Source organism: Rutilus rutilus, assembly GCF_951802725.1.
Source record: "Rutilus rutilus genome assembly, chromosome: 20".
NCBI lineage: Eukaryota > Metazoa > Chordata > Actinopteri > Cypriniformes > Leuciscidae > Rutilus > Rutilus rutilus.
This window is the reverse complement of record NC_140225.1, coordinates 3134647-3154646: the sequence shown is the minus strand read 5'-3', so window position 1 is coordinate 3154646 and position 20000 is coordinate 3134647. Positions and strand designations below refer to the sequence as shown.

Genomic DNA, 20000 nt, shown 5'->3' with positions numbered 1-20000 from the left:
CTATAGACTGTCGACTGAATCTCTGGTGGTTTTGGGGGCATTTGTAATCTGGACGAAAGAAAAATAACTTCTTTAATATCTTTAATTATTTTAAAGATATTATTTCTCCAAGATACCAATCAGATCAAACGGAGAGTGTTTCTCCTGATACAAAGACTTCGGTAGGTGAAAGATACAGATATACTACCAGTATCCAACGTAAAACTGAGTCTGTAAAACATATATTGTAAGTCATGATAGCAGTTGAACATAAAAGATGGATGGTTCTGGAAATGTTCAATAATTAATTTCCATCAGAATCAAACTTCTTCTGCAGAGTAATATAGTTCAGTAGGCTTTCTAGTTTTACGACTTTACACCAGCTCAGAAACCTGTCTCATTCAGTCAGACTTTAGAGAACTCTTCGTTTTATACTCATGTTGTATTTATACTTCCATTCAGATTGAAAAGGCTTCAGAAAAACTGAGTGGAAATTTTCATCCCCAACTTCACCACACAAACAGGACAGCGCTCGGGTAGATGTGTACAGTTAAAGGGCTGCTATTATGCTTTTGGTTACACTTTATTTTAATGTGTCCCTGTTACAGTGTAATTACAGATTTAAGTACTGAGTAATAATAATTAACTACATGTACTTACTATAGGGTTAGGGTAGGATCAGGATTTGGTTGAGGGTTAATTGCGTGTAATTATGCCTGATTTATAGTTATTACTATAGTAAATACATGTAACGTGTGTAACAAGGACACATTAAAATAAAGTGTTACCATGCTTTTTTTGCATGTTCATCTTTCTTTAGTGTGTGATGTTGCTGTTTGAGCATGAAAATGGTTTCCTCCAGCGAGAGTTATCCTCTATATCAGCGTCACTGTTTCTGAACTCCCTGAACTTTCTTCCGGGAACGAACACGTCACAATATTCCTCATTTAAATAATTCATACGCAGAATAAAGGGGCGGGGCCTGGTTGAGTTAAACCAGCCCGATCTCATCCCAAGGCATCATATACTGACGCTTTTGACATTTCGTCTACATCCAACGCACATGGCACCCTTTAGCGTCAATATGAGACGCAGATAGATATGGGCCAGAAGGCGCCTCCTAGCGGTCTAACCCTAACCCTACCCCAGACCTAAACCTACCCATAACCGAACAAAGCTCTGTGCGTGTCATATTGACGCTAAAGGGTGCATTGGATGTGCATTGGATGTAGACGAAATGTCAAAAGTGTCAGTATATGACGCCCTAGGATGAGAATGCGTTGGTTAAACTGCCGGTTATGGAAAGGGGCGGGACATTTCCCAAACACACTCGAACCGCTTGACCAATCACTGATCCAGCCGACCAATCAGAGCACAGTGTGCTTTCAGAAGGAGGGGCTTCATAGAGACAGGAAGTAAACAGGGGTGCGTTTCCCGTACAACGACATAACATAATCACGACTGTTTCCCAAAACCGTATTGTCGCAAATTTGTAGTTCAACCACGTTGGTTAATGATGTTTTAATGAATTCGTTTGAGATAGAATTAATGCCAGATTTTTTCGCTATAAATTACGGACATGGCATCTGAGGACTAATTCTTATTTTTCTCAGTTATTTTGCTTTATTTCCAGATTCAATCACAGGCTCGTTCTTATGCACGTTCGCACATGCGCACTCTTCAAAAACGCCACTTTAAATCTCTTAACAAACTAAAATACGTAAATGACATTTGTATGTATTCTAAATAAAAGATACAGATTGTGCTGAATGTCAGCTTGATTATTTTCCTCAAGATAAGGATTTATTGAGTCCACATGTCATGCAAACAAGAAACTCTGCTTCTAACCCCAGGTCGAGAGCCGTCGCTCCAAACACACAAGTTTGCGAAGCTGTTTGCAGTTTTGCTCGTTGAACTGCTGATAACGACGGAACTTACGACCATAGTTAGCTAACGATGCTTTCGGGAAACACACCCAAGAGCGTCACTGACAGACTGGGAAGAGAGGAGCCGCAACAATCTCACATATGTGAAAACATAATGTGTTTTTTTGCAGTGAGTTCTGGGAAGGATGCATGCAATGCCACCGTAGAATTTGGCCAAAAGAAAGTAACTAAGGCAGTGTAATTATGCATCAGGATAATAAGCTTCACAAAGCACTTTCTCTATAAGAGCAAATTAGAATTTGACTGAAGTAATTCCAGGACTATTTATTGAGAAGAGATACCATATTATCTGTAAATTGGATTGGTTAATCCAGCTTTCACAACTTTCTGTGGAAGGTTATAGCCATACAGACTTGAACTAAGACAGATATCAATTCAAGTCAACGGGAAAACAAAGCGTGCTAATGATTTTTCCCACATCCCTGACTGGAGCACAATAAATAAACCACTAACAGGCACAGGTTCAGAACTGATAACAGGAACATCTGAACTCAAAGCAAAGCCAAGCGCTTTCATCTCTCTTGAGGTATCAACTCTGTCTCAGATATTTCTCATATGTGACCCTGGATCACAAAACCAGTCACGAGTCGCACTGGTTTATTTGTGGCAATAGCCAACAATACATTGTATGGGTCAAAAATATAGATTTTTCTTTTATGCCAAAAATCATTAGGATATTAAGTAAAGATCATGTTCCATGAAGATATTTTGTAAATTTCCTACCGTAAATATATAAAACTTGTATTTTTGTGAGTGAATGCGGCACAATCGTGAACATAAATGAACAACTTTAAAGGAGATTTTCTCAATGTTTTGATTTTTTTGCACCTTCAGATTCCAGATGATCAGATTGTCCTATCCTAACAAACCATACATCAATGGGAAGCTTATTTATTCAGCTTTCGTATGATGTATAAATCTCAATTTAAAAAAAATTACCCATGTGACTGGTTTTGTGGTCCAGGGTCACATATGAGAAATACAAATGTGTTCACATATTAATACAGAACAATACAATCTGACTGACCTTTCAATTCCAATCAATTCCTAATGGATACTAATTAAATCTCAGCCATCATTTCTCATGGAATATCTTGATTCAAACATTTACAACACATTATTGAAATAAAATGTATTGCAAATGGCATTTCACATTAATTTTGGATAGTGGACTGATTTTAACAAAAGAAAAATAAGCCAGATGGAACATTTTGTACTTTGCATCAAACTCTTTCACTCTGTGAATCTCAGTGACCCATAAAATATAAAAATATAAAGGTCCGGGACAGAGTCGCTTTTACAGCCACCGTGATTTAGAAAGAGACGACAGATTCATTTCCATCAGGGATCGGCCTCTTGAAACATGCACAACTAATACACAAACAAGTGTGGAAATTAAAAAGAAGTCTGGGATTTCTCAAGAATTGGTCTGCTATTCTTTGGTGTATTTCTCATCTATGAATATTTAAGCCATAAAGACTTGTTCTGAGATTGCAAAACATCAACTCTGGTCGCAGAACATCACTGCTGAGAGCATGAACAAATCAAATCATTGTGCTAAAGTGCTTTATGCAGGAGTGTGCATTGAGTTAAATGTTGTAGTTAATTCTTTGTGAAGGCAGAATGTTGGAAGCTCAGATTAAAGCATTAAAGTTTTAAAATCCTTTTTCACTGCGGTTGTTTCATTAATGAAAAATTATTAAAGAACATAAGCACTTTAAAAGGTGTACATGAAAAGGTTTTAATAGGACATATTCACACAAACACACACACACACACACACACATTGTGTTTTCGTGTTTTATGTGGACTTTGCATAGAATATACAGTGTTTACAATATAATAATCATAATGTCTACTTCTAATTCCACTAACCCTTGACCTACATATATATATAAATGAAATAAATCTCTCTCTATATATATTTTATCACCCAAAATGGTGCAAAATAATTACGAATTACGTATATATTTATATATTAAGTTACGTATATAATTTAATATTATATTGTATTATTTTAACCATGAGGAATATCAAATAAATATGAAATAAATCTCTCTATATATTTTTAAATCATAATATCTAAAATGTATTTATTTTTTTATACAAGATGATGTAATAAATAATTGCATAAATAAATAAATTATTAAAAAATTTAACCTATATATTTATATATATTATATACATATAAAATGTAATATTATATTGTATTATTTTAACCATGTGGACAACATTCTTTCATATTTAGTGTAGTATAAATGGATGAAAAATTAAATGGTGTAAAAATTATACATATCTAAAATGTATTATTTAATACCATCCAAGATGGTATAAAAAAAAAAACTATAAATTTATGTTTTAAATTATGTATATAATTAAATATGATATTGTATTAATTTAACCACGAGGACAACATTCTTTCATATTTACTGTGGTCCACAATGGTATAATAAAATGTACATATAATATATGTATAATATATAATATATAATGTATTTATTTATTATTTACATACCATCCAAGAAAATGTAATAAATAAATAAATAAAATAATAAATTAACCTATATATTTATACATTAAAATACATACTATTATATTGTATCATTAAACCATGAGGACAACATTCATTCTACCTACAGCAATCCTCTGATCCTAAAACAGTTTTATTGGGTTATTGGCAGGCCTGAAGCATCTGATTACACACTCCCTCATTTACGTCATTTACATAATGAGTTCATTTGAAGAATTATTCATCACTTTAGGAGGTAAAAGACCAGCTTACACATAAAAAAAACTCATTGAGTGACGCAAATTGACCTCAGCTTATTGAACTTCACCATTTTCTATTGACCAGATTCATTAACAAAAGTGTTCGATCTCTTCTAACCTCACCTGTGGTCTGTGGAGACGTCTCTCTACATGCATTACGAGTTCATGTTGAATACATTTGGCTCATTCTGTGACTGTCAATAAGAAATAACTGAAGATGAGCACTCCGCCAGCGGAGGATTATCATAAAAGAAAGTGCTGTGATAATCCAGCAATATCTGCAGGGATTACTGAAGTGAAACTGCAAACTATGAGAGAACCGTGTTGAGAGAACACGATCAACATAAGTCAGGGCTTCTTCCATCTTAATGGCTGTACAAGTGTTAAATTTCAGTCAATACAAGCTGTGCTTTGAAATGAAGTGCTATCCGTTACAATGCGTCATGTTAACAATTAAGTGCTTCAAAGCAAATTGGCGATTAATTATGCTTTTATGTCTATAACGTCACAGTGAGGTGTTTGTGATGTTGTCTTTCCCACTACGGTGTCACCAACATGTTTAATGCAACGCATTGATCTAAAGGTTAAGTCACTCGGTCACTGATTGTCGATAACACATGACACAAACAGCACAATTTAATAATACCGGCTTTTACAAAACACGTTTGATGGACAATCCTAAGTGAAATACCACCAGGTCTGTCAATATGTAATTATTGGCAATGAATCACACTGACAAACTTTTAATAGGCAACACTTCCATGAAGACCCAAACAAGCGTGAGTAACACTAAGGGCCCTATCTTGCACCCAGCGCAAATGACTTTGTACACCGACGCATGTATCATTCCTATTTTGCACCCGCGCACAGCGGACTTTTCCCTCCACAGACGCACGTCAGTAAACTAGGGAATGAACTTGCACTCCCGGGGGCGGTTCAGCGAAAAGAATGTATATGAAGAAAACAATTCCGCCACAGACCAGGAAAAACCTACAACGCGCATACACTTTGCTTCTCTCATCTACACAGACGCAGCAGTTCCCATTTTGCAAACCATACATAATTACAAGGAAAAATATTACCACACGAGGGAAATCATTGTGGTGTCCATGAAGATGTGAAAAAATAGGCATAAATCTAGCTTACACATTTACCAAAATTATTCAGGCTAATTGTAGTAATGACGAATCAAACCTGTTTCACCAATAGTGGCAAGACATTCCGCCATTATAATAGCCATCCGCCATGGAACAAGCGCGCCTGCTCTTAAAGGGAATGTGAGATGACGCTCTGATTGGTTTATTGCACGTTATGCCCAAACCACACCTATGAGTAATGTAGCTGGTAATGTAAATTTACCATTTAATGTAAATGACTTTGTACACCGACGCATGTATCATTCCTATTTTGCACCCGCGCACAGCGGACTTTTCCCTCCACAGACGCACGTCGGTAAATTAGGGAATGAACTTGCGCTCCCGGGGGCGGTTCAGCGAAAAGAGGAGGCGTGTTTCGGCGCAAACGTTCCCTGGTACTATTTTGCAGTTTCAGAAAACAATTCCGCCACTGACCAGGAAAAACCTCGTCTAAAGTCAGTGGCGCGTTGCGCATGTTATTCAGATGCTATTTTTAGGACGCATGCTTGGACGCATGTAGCGTGGGCACAAGGCGCATACACTTTGATTCTCTCATCTACACAGAAGCAGCAGTTTTCATTTTTGCAAATCATAGGCTACAATATTATAAGGAAAAATATTAGCACACGAAATCGTTGTGTCCATGAAGATGTGAAAAAATAGCCATAAATCTAGCTTACACATTTACCCAAATTATCATACGCCTGTTTAACCGAAGCTAATTTGGGTGTGTCTCTCCATCCCCAATGTCACTTCTCTGTGTTTTACGTCCCTGACGAGAACGTCGGTCTCCTCGGCTGTGAACCGCTCCTGGCGTGCACCTGGCAAATCCGCCGTTATAATAGCAATCCGCCATGGAACAAGCGCGCCTGCTCTTAAAGGGAATGTGAGATGACGCTCTGATTGGTTTATTTCACGACATGCCCAAACCACACCTATGAGTAATGAAGCGACTTCAGACCAACACATTTTAGATTTGCGTCGGGCGCAAGAGTCATTTATCCCGCCGGTATAATAGCAACAGCGCCCGACAAAGTTACTTGCGTTTCGCGTTTGATACTTGCGTTTCAGATCGTTAAAATAGGGCCCTTAAGCTCATAATGAAATATTAGTGCACTTCTTACTGCACAATTCGGAGATCGAATATATATCTGCCTGTATATATCTATAATAGTATGTGAAACGGAATGCAATTTCATGCATTTCATGATAAATGTTTCAAATGTGCAGCTGTTTCAGAGAGTAACTTCAAGTTTGTGTAAAAACTTCTTATACACTCTAAAAAATGCTGGGTTGTGTTAACCCAATGTTGGGTCAAATATGGACTAACTAGGGCTGTCAAAAGATTAATCGCGATTAATCGCATCCAAAATAAAAGTTTGTGTTTACATAATATATGTGTGTATAATTATTTTGTATATATCAATACACACACATGCTTGTATATATTTAAGAAAAATGTGTAATTTATATATAAAAAAATTATATTTATATATAATATAAATTATATATAAATATATACAGTATATGTATGCAAATATTTCTTAAATATATACATGCATGTGTGTGTATTGATATATACAAAATAATTATACACAGTACACACACATATATTATGTAAATACAAACTTTTATTTTGGATGCGATTAATCGCGATTAATCTTTTAACAGCCCTAGGACTAACCCAACGTTGGGTTAAAAATTCAATTTAAAAATGGACAAACCCAGCCGTTGGTTTACATTTTTAATGTAACCAATGCAATTTGTCCATTTTTAAATTGCATTTTTGTCCATTTTTGATTTTGTCCAAAATGCAATTTGTCCATTTTTAAAGTGCATTTTTTAACCCAACGTTGGGTTAGTCCATATTTGACCCAAAATTGGGTTAACACAACCCAGCAGTTTTTAGAGTGTAGTATTGTGTTGTGAAGATGCTAATTCTTTATTCATCACAATGGAAATGGAAGATCAAATTTGCATTGAATTATGGGATACAGAATTTCACACTTTCTGCATTATACTGCACAGTATGGCAAATGTAGTACAGGTGTTCAATGCATTATTAAAATGTGCATCTTATTTGCATATATACATACATATACTATACACAACCCTACAGAAATACTATTATCCACATGCAATTTGATATGCATTTCAAATACATATATCAATGTTTTATTTGTTTTTTTTTGAGTGATAGCAATAGTGCTTACCCTAGCAAACACCACTAATTAACCCACCAAATAAGATTAAAAATATATGTTCTCCATACCAGAACTCACTGTTTGCTGATCCAGCTTGTGTTCCTGGAAAACATGGAGCCAGCCGTCGGTCCAATCCCTCAAAGGAGACGAACATTTCTGCAGATGCACCCTTGAATACATAATTATAAATTATATTTCAAAGTTAAACCTTTGTGGATGCTTCTCTTGGACAGTCTCATTGATCTTCTACATATAGGAGGAACAGAACAAGACACGATCTCAGAGGACAAAAATTAGAGCAAATCCCACTGAATTAAAAGCCTCTGAGATATTCTGAATACTTCTGAAGATGTTTTTATATTAAATAAATGAATACTTTTATTCAGCAAGGATGCATTAAATTGATCAAAAATGACAGTAAAGACATTTATAATGTTTCAAAATATTTCTATTTCAATTAAATGCTTTAAATGATTAAATGTTTCCATTGAAATATGAAGCAGCATTTTGTTTTCAACATTGATAATAATCATAAATGTTTCTTGAGCATCAAATCATCATATTAGAATGATTTCTGAAGGATCATGCGACACTGAAGACTGGAGTAATGATGCTGAAAATTCAGCTTTGACCACAGGAATAAATGACATTATATAATATATTCACATAGAACACAGTTATTTTAAATTATAATAATATTTCACAATTTTACTGTATTTTTGATCAAATAAATGCAGCCTTGGTGAACAGAAGAGGCTTCTTTCAAAAACATTTAAAAAACTTACTGTAAATCTCACTTTTACATGGTATTGTAAAAGGGCTTATAGACAGAATAAGTGTTTAGGAGGGAGAACCTCATGAATAATGCATTCAGGATTCCCAATGTAAACATGATGACAATGCTGATGTCTGGCGTGCAGGATAACAGGGAATGAGGAGCATCACTCACTAACCCTGTACTATCACAAGAAAGCTCTTTTTTACCCTATTGTGCAGATCTTTCAGTCTCTGCTGGTTTCACTGGAACAGACGAACGACACACTCACTCACTCACACACACACACACACACACACACACACACACACACACACACTCACTCACTCACTCACTCACTCACTCACTCATTCACACACACACTCACTCACTCACACAAACAGGCGCACACATCTTTGTGGGGACTCTCCATAGACGTAATGGTTTTTATACTGTACAAACTGTATATTCTATCCCCTTACACTAACCCTACCCCTAAACCTACACTGTAAAGAGGTTGCTGTAAATTTTACAGTAACTTACTGGCAGCTGGATGCCAGTAAGTTACTGTAAAATGTTTACAGTATTATTACTGTATTTTCACTTACAGTATACTGTATCATTTACTGTACTTGCATTTACAGTATTATTACCGTATTTTCATTTACAGTATGTTTTTTTTTTTTGATTAAAATTTTCTTTTTTTTAATTTATGTTTACCCCACCCCCCAAAAATCACAATAACTCACAAACATTTGTCCTTATAATATTCTTTTTAATCGTTGAACATTTTGTTTTAGAAGTACAAATTACAAATCTTGACCTTTAGGAGCCACTAGCTGAAGAAAAAAAAAGGCAACATCTCCAAAGTCCATAGAATTAATCTTCTGGTGACCATTTGTATCAGTAGCATGGCAAAAACGTACACACACTGAAAAGCAAAACAGGACTTAAAACAATAAAATACAGTCAAAGTCAGTGTTGTGTTGTTACATTTCAGTAATTTTGCCAGTCAAAGTTGACAAGCTCTCTGATGAGAAACACTTAGGGTTTAGTAACACAAGGATGCTTTTCTTTGGACCTTTCCAGATTTCCATCTGATCTGTGCCTTTGGTGTTTGGTGCCATCAGGGTTGACTCTCAGAATGAACCTGCAAACACAAGCAGGGAAAAATATATAATTTTTTCAGACCGGTGTTGGCAGAATTTTCCCTAACCCTCAAACTTGATGCTGCATGTACTTTGGCGTTAATAAAAGCACTACATCTGATTCTGAATCCACCTACAGTAGTGGTGGGGGAAAAATCGATTCTGTTCAGTGTCGCGATATTTTGCGCACGCAATTATATTGATACAGTAGCGCAAAGTATTCCAATAAAGGTTATAAGGCTGTGACGGTGGCAGTTTTTTTTACCACTGCGGTGGTAATGGACCAACTACCTGCAGTGGTTGGGGGGTTATTATGAAAATTGAAATAAAAAAAAAGCTCTGTGCTTTGAGAGGGATGACACGAGGAGGAAAGAGACCATCGATCTATTTTCTGATATCTTCATGTTTTCTACTTGTTGTAAAAGGTATGAAAAGTGAATTTAATCTTCCACAAGGGCAAGACATTTAAGCTATGTTTGAAATTGCGCTGCCAAAGAGAGCGAAACTAAAAATCAAATAAACTTGACGCGCCGTACATGACTAATAACAAGCAAAAACTGTGTTGAAATTAATCTGACGTGCAAGTAAAAATGTAGGCTATCTGTCCTACAACGTTTTTCTACTTTACCACAGTAAAGAATGTGAATGTAATAGGCCTAAATAAAAGCGAACCAAGGAAGAAACGTTTATAATCCCCTTCGAAAATCGAGAGGTAAGTGAAGATTTTGGGGAAAAAAACAAGGTATTACATGCAGGGATGAGTCACAATTTTTGGATATTCGATTAGTTTATTTAATTATAGAATTATAGTATATCGAATAGGTTGTGTAATTATTCTCTAAAATAAAATCTCCATGTTTTTGGTGCTAATGCGGTGGTGACGCGTTCATATAATTACGTTCTGTAATAAGGTCCTGTGTCCTGAATGTTCAAGGACAAAGTTTTTGCACTAGCCTCCAGTAAATGTGTAGAAGATGTTCACAGATTTAATGTGACATTTGAAGTGAGTTGAGCAGTCTTATTTTTTGTAATGTCTTTGAATAATATGGGGGACATGAATCGCAATATATCGCAGAATCGAATCGCAATACTTGCTGTATCGCAATGTTAGGAAGCGCAATAATATTGAATTGTGGCCCAAATATCGCAATACTATCGAATCATCAAATTTTTGCCAATTTCCACCCCTAACCTACAGGGATGGTATTACCCCATAATACATTACATTAAAATCATTAAAGCTTCATTCTTTTTCAATACATTCCTGTAGCTTAGATTTCCAGGGAATGGATAATTTAAATTAAACTTAATACAATGTAAGTTGCTTTGGATAAAAGTGACTTCCAAATGCATGCATGTAAATGTAATGTAAAAAAAAAAATATATATATATATATATATTGGTTTACCTGATTCTGCATTCGACAAAATAGACAGCTAATGCTGAAGAGTCGTCTGTTAGCAGTTGTAACTGGATGATGATTCTGCCCTTCATTGTCAGCATCCATGTTTTTGCTTTGAGAACAGACTCTCCTGAAACAGACAAAGTCACAGCAGCCTTTTAGTGTTATAGTTTACAGAAAAAAAACTAAAATACAATAACAGAACTTATTACTAACAACAATAACATGTGGGGTGAAGATGAGGTAAGATATAATGTTGTATGGTGTTTATAGTTTTTAATCAATTAAACAACATTAAAAATATTAGTTAGCAAAACTTTGCTATATTGATAATGGTATATTGCTAACCCTTTCCTCCTCCTTCTCCTCTTCCTCCTCCAACGTCAACCCGTTCTGTGTATTAGTGGAGAGTGTCAGCAGTGATGTACAGTCCGGAGGGAATGGCCGCTGCAAATTCAAAATAAAGAACAGAAAAGAACATGTTTGCCTGCTTAACTAATGCATACTTCAGCTAATTTAGTTGATGTAATCTTACTCACCTGTAGATGTTATCACCATTACGAAGGCAATCACAAAAAAGATTCCAAAATACACCTCCGACATTTCAGACGACATAATTCAGACCACAAACTTGAAAATAAAACAAAAGATGAAATTAACAATGGTGTTGGATAAAGGGTACGTTTACTCAAAATTGTAAATTCTCTCACCATTTACTCACCCTCAACTTGTTCATAACTTCCATTAAATTATTTAATGTGCTGTTTACAAAAGAAGATATTTTAAAGAACATGAGCAACCAAACAGTTAACGTTACTGGTCCCCATTGACATCCAAAGTATTTTTTCTATTATAGAAGTCCATGCGGACCAGCCACTATTTACCAACATTATTCAAAATATCTTATTTTATGTTCAGACGAAAGAACTTCATGCAGGTTTAGAACACGTTGTGGGCGAGTAAATGATGACATACATAATTTTCTGTTTAAGGTGTAACTTACTACGTTATCCCTTTAACTTAGTTTTACTCAGTATTTACGTTGTACATCTGCCAAAAAGTTGTGAAGGAGGAAACAGAACATACCAAAGTTATTATGCTTCTCTGTTTAATAAGTTTACTTCGGCTAATTTAGGTGAAGTTGACCATAACGTTACATACCAGTTGATGTTATCACAATGAAAAGGCTCCAACACACTCCATCGTTGCAGATGGCATTATCCAGATCACAAACCTGAAAATAAATCATATAACGTTAGGCCTACGTGAAAATATTGTTTAAAACCCGCACTTTAACAAGGGTTTCGTCTATCTCACTTTACCTCAGTATTTCACGTTGAGTTCGCTGTTTGCTCGGTTAACGTTACCGACGACTCCGCCCGCCTGATGAGCTAACTTGCATTAAAGAGGCAGAGGAACACACAACCATTATTTTTTATAGTTTTAACTAAAGAATATTTCGGCTAATATAGGTGAACTTAACTTACTCACCAGTTAATATTATCACCGTGACAGCGACCCGGCCAACAGTCAGGAAAAAAGACAGTAATAAAGGCACCAAAAAAACATTCTGAAGACAGTCAGGAAAAAAAGGCACTAAAACCATTCAGACGAAAACAAAACGATACATCATGTTAGTTTGCTGTTAACATAAGTAAAAACATTTGAAAATGTTTGTTTTACATAAAATAGAAATTATATACTAACCTTTTTGGTGAGTTACATGATCTTTTGTCCGTGCATTAACTGCCACTTCACCCCTCAAAAAAACACTTGAAAAGAAATCCCTCTTGCCATTGGTCAATTTTTCGCGGGCAAGTTCACTACTGTAAATTGATTTACAGTAGTGAAGAATTACAGTAGTGACCCTATATTTTCCCATAATCCTTTGCTGTTTACAGTAACATACTGTATACATATTTTACAGTATCTTACTGTACATATTACAGTAAAATACTGTTCAAATTACAGAAATCCGTTACAGTGTACCCATCACAGAAAACTTTCTGCATTTTTACATTTTCAAAAAAATATAATTTAGTATGTTTATTTACGCATTCCCCTCATGGGGACCGCTGGCTGGTCCCCACAATGGAGGTGATCTCAGGTTTTACTATCCTTGTGGGGACATTTGGTTCCCACAATGTAATATAAACAAAAACACACACTCATTCACACACACACACACACACACACACACACACACACACACACACACACACACACACACTCACTCACTCACTCACTCATTCACACTCACACTCACTCACTCATTCACACTCACACACTCACACACACACTCACTCACTCACTCACTCACTCACACACTCACACACTCACACACTCACTCACTCACTCACTTACTCACTCACTCACTACTGTATCGATATATTTGCGTACGCAAAATATCACGATACTAAACAGAATCGATTTCCCCCCCCCCACCACTTAATGTGCGCGCTTGTTGTCAGTTTTGTTTGCCTTCCTTGCCCTGTGTCTGTATTTATCAGTTTTGCCTGAATTTACTTTTATTATGTGTTTTAATAAATGTCTGCTGCATCTGGATCCCACTCTCGCTCCTCTGAAACAGCCACTGTTACACCAACAAACATTGTTCTAATAAATGTCCTGTTAGTTTGTATGTGCTAATTTACGCTAGCTCTGGCTAATTAGATGCTTCTGGTGGCACATTCGGCTGCTGTACATGCAGAGCGTCTCAGTTCTCAGAATAAATCAAACTATAATAACCTCTGCTGTATCCCGCAGCGCTGGAGCTGCATCAGCCCCACTGGAACATAAAGATGATTCAGCGACTTTATAGACAAGTGAAGCACCACTACATCTCAGAGTACAGAGACATCATCAAAGCCGCAGAGCTCGGCTGGAGATTTCACCGCATTTTCTGTCCTTCTGTTACTCCTCGTTTCCTCCTGTGGATAAAAAGGCAAGGCTACAGCTGTTCGGGTGATCTGAACAAAGCCCTAAAACTATGCAATAGATGCAACTTGTCCTAAACTATTTGTGCTTCAGCCATAGAGACAGAAATGATTCCTCAAATAGTGAGTTATCAAACAGAGGTCTGCTGTTACTTTACCAAGTGATGAATAAGTGAGAGAAAAAAAGCATATTTACATTGCAGGAACATGAGAATATCATAGTGCATTTTTGCACAGATCGGATCTTTTTGCAAGCAAACAGCAAAAACACACATCAAATCAGATTTTTGCATTCAATTTGGACCACTTTCATGTTTTACATCCAATATGCTTTCAATATTAAAAGTCTAAACTCATTAATACCCACTGTAACATGCATTTTAAAAGATATATATATAGAAATTGCTAAATAAATGACAAAAACCCAGGATACGGCCCAGATGAGATGTTTACTCTTTACTTTATGACCAAAGCCAGTGGGTCTCCAGGCAAAACGTCTCCAACTGCTTGAAAACGACATTTGATTTCAAATGTCCAACAAACTGAGAAAAGAAACAATGGACAATAATGGCATTTTTCCAAATATAAATCACACCAAATCAAAAGAATATCAGTCTTGCAACACAATTCCACAAAATAGACCTGCTTGGGGCATATAAAAATGAATCTTACAAGACAAAATAATATTATACTACCTCAACACATACTATGACACCTCAAAAAACCATAAAAAATGTGATATTATATAGTTTATTAGTGGTTAAGGATTTTAATTCAAACCTCATGAAATAGATCTGTGCCATTGAATAAGGCACTTAACCCCAGGTTGCATCATGGGAACTCCTTTATAAATCTATGGTTTATGGATTTTATAACGTGTTTTATCATATGGCAGGTGGAAAAATTGCAAGTATTATTACTCCTCAACAAGCCATATGATTTAAGGAATCATCCATGTCCGAAGTAGCGGGATGAGTTGCATGCCGAAGTTTAATACTTAGGTTTAGTGGTTTGTTTACATCACAAACCTATGAGTATGAGCAATAATAGCGAGCGCATACTAATATGTTTATAAATGTATAAAACAAAACACAAAAAATAAAATCTGCTGAATATCTACACAACTGTCTCCTGTCCTACACTCTTGGAGAAAAGAGTTGAACGTGGTTCTACATCCACCTTATAATGTGCATGTGCAAGACTTCTGATTCATAGGGAAATAACTTGAAGAGTAACAAAGTCCAGTAAATAGTAAAACAGTTTGCACTACAAACCAGTGTGTTTATAATTAAGACAGCACATTAAAATAATATGGTAAGAAACACCAGTTTGCAATATCAAGCTGTTTAACAAGCTGAAAAAAGCTGGACGCGAATGACAACGGAAGTCATGGAAAATAAGGTGGATCGAACTCAGTTTTGTTTAATGACTCAATTTTAAAGAACGCTTTTTGCCAAAAGAGGTTCTATAATGAGAAATGTCTTTAATGACGGCATAATACTTTCATGTTTAATGAGGGGCCTTTTTCATGTTTTTTTAGTATATTCATTTTTTTCTAGTGATAAAGTATGTTTATAAGCTTTTTAATTCATAAAATGTAATAATAATTAAAATTAACTAGAACAAAATGTATTTATTACAACTAAATCCATAAAATCATCCCATGATGGAACCCAAAGTATGTTTACGTTCTGCCTAGTTCATAATTTTTTTTTATTAAAGATTAAAAATTTATTAAAACAAAATTATTTAATAAATTAATTCAAACTAAATCCATAAAATCATCTCATGATGGAACCCAAAGTATGTTTACGTTCTGCCTTTTAATTCATAAAAAAAAAAAAAAAAAAAAAATTAAAGCTTAAAAATGAATTAAAACAAAATTATTTAATAAATGAATTCAAACTAAATCCATGGAATGATCTCATGATGGAACCCCTTAAAGCTTCTATATGGAACCTTTTCCTCTGAGTGTATGAGGAGTACGTTACATCACTGACCTCTTCTCTTAATTAGGACACCGTTTTTATGAGTATTGTGACGGATTGTGCACTTCAGGCTGAAGGATAAATGGTGTGGATGAAACAGCTGATTATCTGCTGACTCTTGAGGGAAGGTGTAAGAACAAAGCGCAGGTTAAACCCGATGATTACCGCAGTGATAACCGTATAATCCACAACGCCTACAGGGAGTCATTTACCACATCAAGTGGCTATGATGTGAGTCCTAGAGTGTGTGTGTGTGTGTGTGTCTGCATTAACACGCCGATGGAGAGAAGGACAGTCGGATGAATCCCTCACGAGCACGTCATCCATAACGTTACGGTTTTAATTGAACAGATTAAAGGTGAATTGCATCATGTTTCGATTAAAATGAGTTCTCGTGTAATGTGCTGCTACTTTAATAAGAAATGTGACTTATGATTTTCACCTGCAGATGATAAAACAAATCTGACTGACGTTTAGGGACTATACGCTATTACATGCTTTATCTTTAATAGCCTAAAAAGAAATTAGCCTATGACATAGGCTACATTAGCAAATGCCTTGTATAACACTTAGTCTAACTTATTAATTCAACACTCTGGAGAAAGTTAAACATTGCTAGTGTTTGTCTGTTTTTACTCTACTGCACTTTTTTTTTTTCACTATGCAAATGTGGAAAATATAAAAATCAAGTTTCTCACATGCACAAATCCAATGTTTTTGCTGCACAGAAATGTAATAATAATAACAATTTTATCATCTAAAACAATAAGATAAAGACCAAAAACTACTTTAGCGTCTGATTAAGATTCCTGCAAAATAAATTGCTTTCTGAAGATCGTTGCTTGCGTTGATTCTGCTTTGAAATCACTTTTTTTTCACAATGCAAATTTTAAAATAATGCATCTTTGCCAAAAAAAAAAAAAAAAAAAAAGTTTTAGTCCAAATCTTTATTCAGCCTGCAGATAGCATTGTTTGTTTTTTTGTTAACAAAGGAAAGGTTGCAATGTTAATCACAAACCGGGGTGACCCAGAAACCCGAGTAATCGAGATAACGGTCTCGGCTGCCCTTGAACAAAGCTCTTAACCTCAGCGTGCTCCAAGAGGTCGGTCCCTCAAATTAGCATACTACAAGTCGCCTCGGATGAAAGCACATGATAAATATCGACTATAAAGCAAATCTCATAAAAGCAAACCCGAGATCTATGAACGATCTGAATTCAATGAATTCAACTGAAGGTCAGTGTGATGCTGGAGCAGGTAAAAGAGGTGCTGATTCATAATTACTTTCTTTCTGCTGAGACGTATTAATGCTCAGATTAGCTCTCTGTCCCCCCGTCCTTTCAGTCTGTCTCTCTTTGAAATGTCTTCCCAGCATGCAGCGGGCTGTGCGCTACGGGAAATGTTTACACTTCAGACAGTGAGATGATGAAGCTATATCTGAGACATGCACATTCACGCTTGGTAAACCCTGAAATTCTGAACACTTAATTATAATTAATTACGGAGATTTTAAGATAAGCTCCTTAAAGATGAGTTTGCTCATTTATTAATCTGTTCCCGAACCTTATGTGAACGACCTAAAGGAGATGTTTAGCAGAATGTTTAGATCGTTTCAAATCTTTACAGTAATAGACAAGAAAATAACAATATTAATGTTACGTTCTTCAGTTATGAAACGAATACAATCACAGCTGTAAAAAGACAATAATATCAATTGTTGATTCAGTGTGAATGTTGCAAAGTTAATTAGTCATGAAGTGAAATCAGTTAGACTTTAAAGCAGCTCTACAGAAGATAATGGTGTCATTATTAAGCTGAAGTTAATTCAGTGTTGAAAAAGAACAGAAATGTGCCAAAAAAAGTATGATAAGAGTTCCAAAAGAGATAAAAGTATACAACCATATGCACTATATTCCAGGTCTTCTGAAATCATGTGTGTAAATTCAAGCTTGCCTCTTCAGGACACTTTGTGCCACATTACCCCACAAAACTTGAAGGGGTGGTACAATGCCTTTTTCATAAGATGTAAAATAAGTCTCTGATGTCCCCAGAGTGTGTATGTGAAGTTTTAGCTCAAAATACCCCACAGATATTTTTATATAGCATGTTAAAGTTGTCACTTTTTGAGGGTGAGCAAAAACGCACCGTTTTTGTGTCTGTCCCTTTAAATGCAAATGAGCTGCTGCTCCCGGCACAGGGGGCGGAGCTTCAACAGCTCATGGTGTTTTACCTCACACAGACATGCACTGAAAATGTCAAAAACTTTTAGCCTTTTATGTTCAGACCAGAGTCAGACAATGATGGAGAGACTCAAGAAGAAGTGACAACATGTAGAAGCAACAGGACATTTCTGAATGGTTAGTTGGTGAATTTATGTAGCTGATGAGTAGTTATCTTCTAGTCATTGATTAGCATATTCTGTCTTGATAATCTATAAATCGTGTTCCGGGGGCGGGGTTTATGTAAATTCTAGGGTTGGTGATGTCACTAACCCGGGAGGAAGCTCGTGTAGTCTCTACCAGCCGTTTGTTGTAGTCCTTAAAAAGCAATTTCTTTAAAAGCAAATATCTCCCTTTGCTTTGAACTTTGAGCGTCGTAACTTTGCAGATGTTGTTTATGCTCAAACAGCAACATTACACACTAACTAAAGTTAGAAAAGTCAAATCATAATCAACCACCCCTTTAAAGTCAGTATGCCTTTTCGAATTTTTCCTATCGAAAGTGTGCAATAGAGCTGTTTGTGAATGTAAAATGTCTACAAAGTATTAAAGATGCACAATAAAAAGTTATTCTCTCCTAAAAGAGAGAATCGATTCTGAACTTCTGAAACGAGTCGTCAGCAATTCCAGTCTCACTTCCTGTTACAAACCTATGTAACAGATTTGCATAATGCCAGCCTATGGTCTTCCTGCCAACAATGTCTACTTTACCCCGTCCTCAAACACTGTAGTTGTAGCTGAGACAGGAAAAAATTATGCCACCGTTACTGTTCGTATCACTGTTTATCAAGTGCTGAGGAAGAGCTGAAATTCAGATATGGTAATAGGGGTTTTGTTTTTGATGCGCTCTGTAAGCGGTCGACCAATCACAACAGACTGGGCCGTCTGACCAATCAGAGCAGAGGAAGATCTCAGTAAGGAGGGGTTTAAAGAGACTGAATCTTCAAACAAACCGGTTTCAGACTCTTTGAGAAATGAAGTGATGTGGACTGTATATTATTTGAAAATTAAAGTTATTATTTTTTTTTGGATGCAAGTAAACCTATTGTAGGAGACTCTAAAACAAAATTAGGAACCTTTAAAATACAATAATTGAGGCACTTTAATATGGAGTAATATTATCAATTTGACTGCACTGACACTAATGGATGAGAACAATATTGAACTAAATTGAGCGGAATAATGACACTTGTATTGTGTAGAGCTGCTTACAGCTGAATTAAAGGGATAGTTCACCCAAAAAAATAAGATTCTGTCATTAATTACTCACCATCATGTCGTTCCAAACCTGTAAGACTTTCATTCATCTTCGGAACACAAACGAAGATCTTTTTAAGGAAATCGGAGAGCTTTCTGTCCGTCCATTGACAGCTACGCAACTACCACTTTAAAGCCTCAGAAAGGTATAAAGACATCATTAAAGTAACTCATTTGGCAATATATAAATAAGTGTGACTTGGAATAAGATCTGAGTTCCTGAGATAACTGCAATACTCCGTCATGACTGAGACCTGGAGTG

General features: G+C 35.8%; 1 long non-coding RNA gene across 2 annotated transcripts; it reads right to left on the bottom strand.

The window, feature by feature from the left end:
- Positions 1–9246: 9246 nt before the first annotated feature.
- On the bottom strand, positions 9247–12726 carry LOC311280040. 2 transcript variants are annotated; one of them, XR_014625619.1, is made up of 7 exons: positions 12661–12726; positions 12500–12572; positions 12342–12388; positions 11878–11968; positions 11687–11785; positions 11345–11468; positions 9247–9938 (listed from the first exon to the last, which is right to left on the bottom strand). It is a non-coding gene; the product is annotated as an uncharacterized lncRNA (long non-coding RNA). The 2 variants fall into 2 exon arrangements; XR_014625620.1 differs by lacking the exon at positions 12342–12388 and having other exon boundaries at positions 9249–9938; positions 12661–12724.
- Positions 12727–20000: the final 7274 nt, after the last annotated feature.